Source organism: Anopheles marshallii, chromosome 3 (genome assembly GCF_943734725.1).
Source record: "Anopheles marshallii chromosome 3, idAnoMarsDA_429_01, whole genome shotgun sequence".
Lineage (NCBI taxonomy): Eukaryota > Metazoa > Arthropoda > Insecta > Diptera > Culicidae > Anopheles > Anopheles marshallii.
In genome coordinates this window covers 73,720,268-73,731,763 of record NC_071327.1, presented here as the reverse complement: position 1 = coordinate 73,731,763, position 11,496 = coordinate 73,720,268, and positions in this window count along the sequence as shown.

Genomic DNA, 11,496 nt, shown 5'->3' with positions numbered 1-11,496 from the left:
TTGCATTAATTCATTGTTTACCAGAAGCTAGCTCACAGCAGAAGCGAGTTTGTGTTCAGCGTGCAGTATGGCAGATCAAAGAAATATTCAGCGTGCCGAATCCGAACTAGAATACACGGGAGATCCTCTGCTGGTTGACGAGAACGACGATGAAGGGGACAATGGTGAAGATGATGAACGTGAGAGTGAATGTTGCAATCAAGCGGAAGATCATGATGGCCAAGATGACGAAAAGAAAACTGATGGCAAAAAAGGCAAAGCTACAAAATCCGATAAGGTAACGAAGCAGCAGAGAAATGGTGCATATTTTTAGCAATAATCCTTTTTGCTTGTTACCGAATTTTCTAGGACCTCAAGAGCAAGCAATTAGCCAAAGGTTTGTGCTAAACGATAGAGTGAATCATGGACATTTTCATGTATTTCATTATTTATGTATTTCATTTGACACATTCACCCTTTGCACGTCATTCTAGCTTCAAAGATTCATTACAATGTTGCCATAAATTTTGGCCTAAAGGCATCAAACACGAAGGACCTACTGGAGGAAAAAAATGCCCCCAGTGCCGGTACAACATCTGGTGCCAAAACGCAAAAAATAGCGGATAAGACCGGTGATAACGAACCATCATCGTCCGATGCGAAGAAGATACAAAGTGTTCGTATTTTCAATTCACTAACGAACTGAATATTTTCTCATGTTTCGATGTTCTCCGTTTTTGCAGTTGGAAAGAGAGAAAAAAATATTGGAGAAGCGTGCGGACTATTTTTTTAACGGTATGCCATTCCGAAGATCAGCATGTTTCAAATGGAGTCATTAATCTATTGCTTTTTTAGAATTGGAAGATAAAAAATCGGTCATTTCCAAGGTATGTTTGCGACAGAATGTGAGCATTCGTGTGATATATGGTAGTGCACAGCAAACACACTAGCTAATCCATATTTACAGCTGGAGGGTCAACTTTCTACGCTGCAGACAGATAATGATCGACTAAAGGGAGGTTCGCATATTTATCGATCTATCGCATTTATCTATCTAAGTAATAATTTATATCTTTTGTCAAGAATTGCGCGACATGCAAAGACTCCAGCAAAGTGTAAACAGCAGCATGGAAACACATAACGATAAGCATGGAAATGAAGTAAAACGACTTCAATCGAAGCTTACAACCGCTACAGAATTGTTGGAAAGAGTAAAGAAAAAGCCGGAAGGTGTGATTTTGTCTCCAATATTTAATCATTTTAATTCTTTCTGTAGATGAAATTAACAACTCTAAGCCAGGTGGAAGAATCGCGTAAATTGAGCGAGGGTAAATGTGTGGAGAAAAATTTCTTTATTACGAACAATAGTTTATAGAAACAGGAAACTTGTTTTTTTTTTTAGAATTGGAAAACGGTGCAAAAGAAAAAGAAGATTTGATAAATCAGATGGAGCAGAAGGAGGCATCGCATCGTTCGGAAATGGACAAACTCAAAGAAAGCTTGCAACAAAAGAAATGCCAAAACACCGAACTAACTGATCGCGTTAATGAGGTGTTTCTTTTTGTTTTTTAATACCTTTCTCACTTCAAATTATTTAACATTGTATTTCTTTTTGTAGATAACATTATTACTTCAAGCACAAGTAGAAGAAACGAGCTTGTTGAGAGCAGGTAAATAATGGAAGAGATTTTTTATTTTACAATCGGAATTAAAACCTTTATGAATTCTTGTTTGTTTTTAGAGTTAAAAGACATTTTGCACACAGCGGAAGATGAAGTAAATCCAAGGCCGCACAAAAATGGTTTTGCATTTCGTCGTTGAAGCCGATAAACCGACAAGAATTAGTATTCATTCCCTCGACACAAGCCACAAATTGCAGGATAATAGAAAACACAACATCAAAAATGCAGCACGATCGCACAAAGAAACACGCGATCGCTGTGGACGTGGAAAAAAAGTAATCAGAGCGCAGCTTGCTGCATATCTACGACAACAATGACAATATTTGATCCGGCAAGCTAAATATAGATTAAAAAGTGTTAAAAACACGTCAATCTATTCGGATCTGCTGTAAGAGCAATTAAATTATACAGACAGTCCCCGAGATAATCGGATTTGGAGATGGACATTTGACAATAGAGTGAACTTACGGTATAAATTTTAAACAAAAACGTGTAAAATTGGTCGAAAATGCTTCACTTTTCTGATAGAATATTTGTTTTTGATTTATGTTGACGTTTTCTTTCGAAAGATCGGTGGAATAAGTTAAATAAATAAAGTGTAGAGAGAGAAATCGACTATGTAACTTAAAAGTGTACACCATTTTGCACCAGGATTTGACATACGCGGAACGAACACCCTAAATGTAAACGAACCCGACTTAGATGTTTTGTATCAGAAACGATTTTTGTATAATTGAAAATTTTTGGTTGAGAATACTTTCCCTCCCGCTAGGCAAATCTGATTAATTTATCCTTTACATTTATTATTGTTTAATTTAAACAAATAATTTATTTTCCAAACTACCCTTAAATATCCCGGTAGTTTGGCGGTAATTTGTTGGGTAATTTAAAGGCAAATTTAAAGTCGTTAATTCTCTCTTTCGAGATATTGTTTCGTGATGTTTGTTTGCTGGGGTGATTTAAGGAAACCGTCTAATTTATAGGTAAGTTAATCGCTAAATTAATACAACCTCAATAAAACATAATAATATTTGAATAGTATTTATACATTGGGAAGGAAATTCGCAATTACTCACTGTGTGCTCTAGTTTTGAGTTTCGAAGATAAGGTTGTTTGTTAGTTGGGGATGAAATAGCCGCTTACGCATACGTCACGATTGAAGTAATTTATTGTTAACCAGAAGCTAGCGCAGAGCAGAAGCGAGTGTGCGTTGAGTGTGCAGTATGGCTGATCAAGAAACCGCTCTAGAATACGTGAAAAATCTGCTGATGGACGACAAAAGTGAGGATGATTACGACTATGGTGAGGATGATGAACGTGAAAGTGAAACTTGCAACACGGCGGACGACGATGTTGGCCAAGCAGATGACCAAGAAAACGAAGTTGACGATGAAAAGGTAAACGCAGCGAAACGCGATAAGGCAGCGGAAGAATGGTGTATATTTTTAATCCCAATATATTGTTCCCGTGTTTCGTTCTGTGGCATTTCTAGCACCCCAAAGGCAAAAATTCATCCCAGTGGAAAAGAATTAAGAAAGCGGTGTACGCTGCAATTGGTTCGTATGATGAGTCATCGGGCTGTTCGAAGAATGTGTGACGCACTTTAAACATATAATCTTTTTCCGAGTTACGCGAATAATGCGTGCCAGAGAAATTCGCGTAACTCGGATTCCCTTTATAATATCGGTTATAGTTAGTATTCAGTGATCGATTTCTTCTTTTCACGTTACGAAGCACATAATTCGTTGATAGTTTTACGTTTATTTCGACAACTAGAGTTAATTTTCAAAAAAAATAATACTTTCGTAATTAAAATTTAACGTACTTTTTCGTTTTTTTTACTCTGAATTTGCACGTTATTCTAGTTCCAAAGTGTTTTTGGAAAGCGCACGTTAATGTAGACGTTGAGGCATCAAACAACACAGACCAGCAACAGGGAGAAACCGGTACATCCGGTACTACATCGCGCAAAACAGTCGCTAAACAGGGCGATGACAAATCTTCAGCGCGCGATGCAAAGAAGATTAAAAGGGTGCGTAAATTCGGTACCACGATTTACCGAATAATTGCTAATATTTCGGTTTATTCCACTTTGCCAGTTGGAAAAAGACAAGCGAGAACTGAAGACATTTGCAAGAAAACTTAGTGACGGTATGCCATTTCTATGTTGAACATGTTTCAAATTGATTACAGTCATTAATGTTTTGCTCTTTTAGAATTGAAAGAGAAAAATGCGGACATTTCCAAGGTAAGTTTTGCGGCAGTATAGAAGCATCCAGGTGATATATATTTATGCGTGCAAAGACAACACTCTAATCAACCTATGTTTACAGATGAAGGAAGAACTTTCTAACAAACAGGAAGATGTCGATCGCTTGAAGAGAGGTTCGTATGTCTACATAAAAAAATACCAAGTGAGTAAATAAATAACCTTTGCTTTTGCTTTTGGAACAGAATTGGAAAATACGCAAAAACTTCAGCAAAGTTTGACTTCCGGTTGGGAAACACAAAAAGAGCAACATCAAAATGAAGTAAAACAACTCGATTCGGAGCTCACAACCACTACGATACAGTTGGAACAGGTGAAGTTAACGATGATACATTTCCTTATGTTTCTTATCTTTCCTAATTCTTAACGCCCTTTGTAGATGAAATTAACGAATCATAACATTGTGGAAGAATCGTCTCAACTGAGAGGAGGTGAGCATTTATAGAGAACATGTAATACAGTCGACCCTCACTGGTTAGTTGGCACCTCAACAATTGCCAACCAACCATCGAGCCAGTCCTTTTCAATGAATAAGGCCTACTTAGCATGACATTTTTTCTACGAAATAATTTTGTCTCCGGTTCGTGTAAACTTCTTGTGCTTATTCGGTTAATTTCCCGATTTTGACATCTGTCACACAACCCAGTGAGCCAGTGAGATTCGATTGTATTGCTCAAAAGAGGTTTATATTCCACGTGTTAAACATTTTTGTAGAGCTAAAAGCCATGACAAAAGCGAAAGAAGAATTGACAAAGCGGTTCGAGCAGAAGGAGACATCGTATCGTATGGAGATAGACAAACACAAGGATAGCCTGAAGCAAACACAATCGGAACTCACCGCTCTCATCGATGAGGTATTTGCTTTTACTTCGTTTCGCGTTTCAGCTCTTTAATCGATTTCATCCTGTTTTGCAGATGAAGTTAACGAACCAAAGACATGTGGAAGAGGCGAGCCGATTGGGGAAAGGTAAATAATTAAGAAACGTAATAACCAAACACGTTGAAAAGTTACGTTACATTCTTCGTAGAGCTGGAAAGCATTTCAAAGGAAAAAGATGATTTGACGAAGGACTTCAATATGAGAGAGTTCAAGTATATTTCGGACCTAAGTGAACTCAGAGAGGAGTTGCTACACGAACGGTACAAAAACTGCAAAGATGGTGATCGCCTCGCACAGGTATTTTTGGACGCGCTTCATTGTTTTACGGCAAGTCTTTAATAATTCCGTTCTGTTTTGTAGATGAGATATGTAAATCCCTTGAGACATTATCAACCGCTTTGGCAGCAAGACAATTCGAAATGAGAAAAGCAGATCTGGCATGGTAGCAGCAACATCAGTGCATGCAAGATGTAACGTTCTTTTGGGCTTTGTGTGGAGATCTTCGTGTCACAAAGGTTTATACAAAAGAGACCTTTATCTCACAAAGGTTTATATGGAGAGGTTCCAGATAGCCTGTCAACAACCGTCAACCCATCGATTGCTGTTATTTTGAACACTACAAATTCGCTAGAATGGAATGTATTGGTGCGAACATTACAATCACTTTAATATGTCTGTGTTCAAAGAGTTATAAATAAATTCCTAAATCGTGTTTCACGACCCGACTATAAGGCTCCAAATGTGTGACATACAATCAAACAAGGAGAAAGAAAAAAATGTGAACAATTGAGCAGATCACTGTATTCATGTTCGAATTATATATTTGAAGTCGTCGATATTGGGTCCCCTCCATCTTAACTGATGGTGATTTTATCGGTGAAACCGACTTCCTGGTAGTGTAATTACAGGAATTGGGATACATTAGGTCCAAACGAACCGGAACATTTTTCAGGACCCTGGTTGAAATTTCGGATCATGTTTGCAGCTGCAGTAAATTCGGAAGATAGTGTATCATTTAATACAGTCTACCACACTTGTTTGCCTTTTGTTTTTACGTTTCCTTCCTTTATTAAGTGCGTTTTCCATAGTTCGGTATGTGTTCTTCATTAGATGATGAATTAATGTGTTACTGCTCCCTTTTCATTTTACTTCTCTTCAACTCTCTGTTTTGCAGTTGAACGTAACTTAACGATACACAATGATTTGTCTATTTGTTACTCTACACGCTCTCGCTCTCCCTATCTCTCGCACTTTCGGTTGTCTAATATGTTTATCGTTTGACAAATTTGGCCACTAATGCATTTTTGTACAATTGGTACAAAAAAAAAATGAACGTTGTTTTTGTTGTTCAAATGTGCATTACGACGGAAAGTCTTTGCATCGACCCCCACACATCTTCGCCTGTACAATGCGCCATTTTGGACGACAGCAAAAAAAAAAAAACAAAGGGCTCCGGATGCGGGATCGGTACAATATTTTCTGTATACAAAATAGAAGTATATTTCATACAAACTGGGTGCTCAATTACAATGCAAACCCGTCGCCCTTTGCTTGCTTGATCGTATGCCACTTTTGTGTTGTCCATGTGTGTCACGCTCTGCTGGTCTATTGTATCGTGTTTGCTGTGCATTTTTTACTTAGCTGTCCATTTCTTCCGCCGAAACAAACTAGTGTACGTGAAGACATACCTGCTTTAAATGAGTTTATGTGTTGTTTTTATGGTTTTTTATCGTTTTCTTTGCCACAATTATGTTTTCGGTTTCACTCTCTAGTCAATGTTTATGCTAACTTAAACATGTAAATACGAACAGGATTACAAGCTGTCTCGGTATTGTTTTTAATTTATTTTTTACTCTCTCTTCTTGACGTGGTTACAAAATATAATTTATGGAAAACTGTCTCGCCCCCTAGCAACGGTGTAGAAGCAGTGTGCGAGTGTGTGTGTGTCTTTATTTACTGCGCTCAGCACTCTACCTAAATTGAACGTTTGCTAACACTACACTATCGCGCGCGTTTGTATGTCACGTTGCGCTGTCATTTTGCATTCAAGCAACAGGGTTGCCTCAACCTGACATGCTTTCCAACAATTGTACAACCACTATCGCTTGTTTGGTCTACTTTGATCTATTACGGATGTGGTTTGTAGCGTTCCAACCTTTATGTGTCCATGCTTACCTTGTTGTGCCTTGCAATTTACTACATCTGTTCAAGCTGCTTTATTCGCTTCTTTCCTCTCTCTCTCTCTTTATGCAAACTGTGTGTGTTTCTGTTGTATTAAAAAAGAAGCTCTATTTGTATGATTGCCATGCATTCCTAATTTCATTTGTTACGACACTAAGTTTTATCTTGCATTCCTCTATTTTGCAAATGTTACTCCCTTTCATTTGTCAACTTTTTGGCTTTTGCAAAAAGTTTATAAGTTATGTTGCTATTTTTTTTTTTGTTGTTTCTGCCAGTATTTATTCCATTTTTCACCCCATTGTAATAATGATAACAACACAAGTTTCACGTGTTCTTGTCTATTATTGTTTTTTTTTTCGTCCATTTCTTCCGACACGCTCTCTCGCTCATTTAAACGAATCGTAAGTAGAAGCCAAAACGCAAAATTGAACATGGGATGGATTTGACGCTCAGTTCCTGTTTAGTAATTAAGTGGCATTTTATGTTTGGGGCTGACGATAAAAAAAAAAACAAATTGTCGGTTTTAATTTTACGCAGCATTATTTTTTTGTTGTTTTCAACACATTTTAAATCGTGTTTTATACATAGTCGGAAGATTCATTTCTTTAAAGGTTCGTATCATCATTGGCACATTTACAAAATCTGGCGAATGTGTTTTTTTTTGTTTCTTTGCGTTTAAACAGTGCCACTTTGTGTGTGTGTGTTTATTAGTGCAAGTGCATTATTATTACACAAAAGGCAGAAGAACCTCTTAACCATAATAAGATACACTAAGAAGCAAATCACATTTAAGAAACGGGTTCACATCATCCCTATCGCTTTATCACACGAAAAACCATGGAAATGTATGTATGTGTGTGTTTCAACAATTTCATGCATGTGTCTTAACATGGGGTGCCATTTTGAAGTGCAATATAGGTAATGTAATAGCAATGTTACAAATGTGCCCTCGTGTGAAATCCATTTCCTGGATGATGGTTGAAAAACACGTGTCAAAAAACAAACACATTTAAAAACGTACCTTTCCGTTCTCGTTCTGTAAACACACACAAGTATGACTTTTTTTTTGTGGGTTTTGTTTGTTTTTTCTTCGGGTGGTGGGTGCGGGAATGAAAATTTTATTTTAAGTTGGAAATAAAGTGCACTCTCCAATAAATTTGTACGTGCTGCAAAGAGTTTCGAACATCGTTACGTATCTTGTGAGTGTAAAGTCTGGCGATTATAAAAGACTGGCTGAGACAAAACTGGGTTTGAAAATCGTCTTACATTGGGGTCTGTTCCATGAACAAGGGACTTCAACGCGAGCCATTACACGAACTTACATCTCGTTTCATTTTCCATTAAGTAGCTGTGCCGGTCCCTTTTGTCCACCATTTTGTCACCATTGGCATTCCAATCCTTGGTTTTGCCATTTTTTCTTCCATTCCATTCCAAACTTCCTTTAGCAAGGGGGCAATATTATGACTTTTGTCTGTTCGTTTGTTGGTTTTGTTTTGTTTGGCGATAGATATGTTATGTATCTTCTATATGCTTATATGTATATAGAGCTTACGTTCCAGTACAACACGGTTAGTAAAGTGGATAATATATTGAATATCTGTATTTTGTTTCCAGCAAATAGAAAAAACTTGGGCAAAACTTGGCACAAACTTTCACATTGAAAAATTCCTGTATTCCGGTTTATTTTGGTTTCTTGTTTTACTCTTTTGTAGTTCGGTATCAAGCGTTCACACATTCTTCTCTACGCTCAGTTTCACACTTTGCTTCGCATCTCTGTAATTCGTATGTGATTTTTTTTTCCGGCGTTGTGTATGGTTTAGTAAATTCTTCACGGTGATTATGTGTTCTTTCCCTTCTTTGTTCTGAGCAAACAAATCTGGTCTCAGAAAGTATGAGCGGGAATGAGATGAGTAAGGTTAAGTGTGGAGAAGGAAAGCTGCTATGTTTTGTTTCGGTGTCGATTTACATGCAACATAACGTTCGAAAACAGTTTAACATACACACACACACATCTTCTGTCTGTCCTTCTTTCCCTTCGCCTTATGTTGATTGACTGACTGTGTACAGTACTTTCACGTTTCGGCTTCCTACGTACATACTAATAGTTGACTAAGAATAGTATGTGTGTATAAAAAAACCTACCTCCAGCTAGCTAGTGTACCGTGTTCTTTTATCATTTGTTGCTCCTTTGTCATGTAATTGTTATATGCTGTCCCCCTTTCTTGTTTCCATTTGCGACATTCTGTTCTTCTATTATGCGTTTGTTTACTCTTTTTTTGAATTTAGTTTTGTTTGTTCTTTTTTTTTCTATTGTTTCGATTACATATCTTCTTCTAATTGCTTTTTTTGTTCTTTTCTTTTTTAAGCAAATGTTTGCTTTACATTTATTTTACCTTACTGTTTGCCCATTTTTCTATTGTTACAGCAATAACGGCTGTACGCATTGTTGTGTCTTTCCTTCCTTTTGTTTCTTCTATTATTTATTTATTCTGTTTTCTTTCCCGCTCCGGACAGTGTGCTAATCGATTTTATACCTTTTTGTTTTCTTCCTTCCGTCCACCGTTTTGCCATCCTTCCAATCTGCTGAGCAGCTACTTCAGGTCTATGTTGTTGCATGAATTTGCATATATATAATTATGTTTTTTTTTTCTTTCTTTTCTCATTAATAGATTTGTATATGTGTATATATTCAATTTCTATATAATTAATTTATCATTTTCACTAAACGCCCCACCACTCCACATCAGCCTACCAGCACCCCCGCCCTCCCTTTCCCTGCCTCCTCACACTGTAATTGCCCTAAACTGTATATGATAAGTATAAAACATTTCAATTAAATGTAAAGCTTCTTTTTATCCTTCATGTGTTTTTCTTCCCCTCTCTTCTTTTTGTTTTGTTTTGCTGTTTCTACTGTTGTTTAGTAAATTATGACAAGACATGAATTAACTTACATCGACATCGACTCAAAATATTTTCTTTCCTTTCGTGTTTCCTTACTATGTTCTTTTGTATATGCGTGTTGTTATGCGCGATTCCCCATCCCCGTCTGTTATCGTTTGCTATTTTTTTGTTCGTTTTGTCTCATTGTTGTATTTTTTTTACAAATTTGCACTAGTTGTGTTTTTACAATAACGTAAAAGGGAAATTTAGTCGACGTAATTTATTGAAAAGGGGTAAAAATATAAATAAGTATACCATTCTGCAGGGTGCGGGGGGGTGTGTATGAGGATGGGTGTTGAGAGAAGAAAACTTAAGCCAATAGAAAAACAAACATTACGCGGAAGTTTGTTTTTTCTTCTACTCCTTCCCAATTATTGATACTCAATTGCTTTGTCTGCTGAAACCTCGTTTTGTTTTTTTTGTCTATATTATCATTTGAGTTTGAGTCACCGTTTTGTCGCACGCCCTCCATCTTCCTCGGCGTAGTCCAATTGTGAGAAAAGAAGCTGTAAAAAGTAATTATAAAACACGAACAGAAGTACTAGCAACACCAACGAATAAATTAAAAATTGGGAATTTATTGAAGTAAAGTACACAACACAACATAAGCAATGAAAGAAGTGAACAATATATAAAACATAACATAGGAGAGAGAGAGAGAGAGAGAATGGGAGAGAGAAAGAGAAAAATAGAGAGAGACTTGGCTTTAGGTTGAACCATAACCAAAGCCACAGCTAAAACTAAAGGCAAACGTGTGGGCTAAAGTGCACGGCTCTATAGCACACTCCTTATAAGTAACACCACTTGCTTAACAAAATAACATTCTTACTACAATCTTATCAATAGCAGCGCGTTTCGTCAGCCACTAGCTAGCGAGCTGAAACCGAGCGTGATAAATTATATTACGCAAATGTTTTATAAATTTCGAAATTAAATCAGTCTCAATTACATGCGTAACGTTGCATCATAATGACGAAGAATCGGGAGGGGTGTTATTGTGTTTCGGTCACATTAAAGTATGGTTACATATTTAAAAAGGAAGAAAAATGATCTTAAAAAATTCTCTGCTATTCGCTAGCTTCTTTATCTCATATCAACTGTCTCTATTATGGTCTCAACGCAGGTTTTTGCACACTCAAACCGATGATTGTTTGCACATCATCCTTGTCTATTGTTTCGCTTGCCGTACTTCTAAGTGTTTAACTGCATAAACAAAACAATCGGTACGCAATTTTATTCCTTTTCCGTTTTGCTATGCTTGTTACTATTCGCTTGCCTATTGTGTGCCTTATGCTTTACTTCTCGCTACTAGTACTTCTAATTTCGAACCCACAAAAGGTGCTTTTACTGATATTTTTACACATGCGCATACCTTCTCTCTCTCTCTCTCTCTTTCTCACTTGTAAAAAAAGCACTCTTTACCATTCCAACGAGGTTCGTCGCTTTTATGTCATTTAACTTTTTCCTCTTTTGTTTCTTGCCAACTACCCGTTGGTGGCATCTTTTCAGTCAACTTTCTACCAAAAAAAAAAAAAAAACGATGTCGTTGGTTTCTCCAAACCACT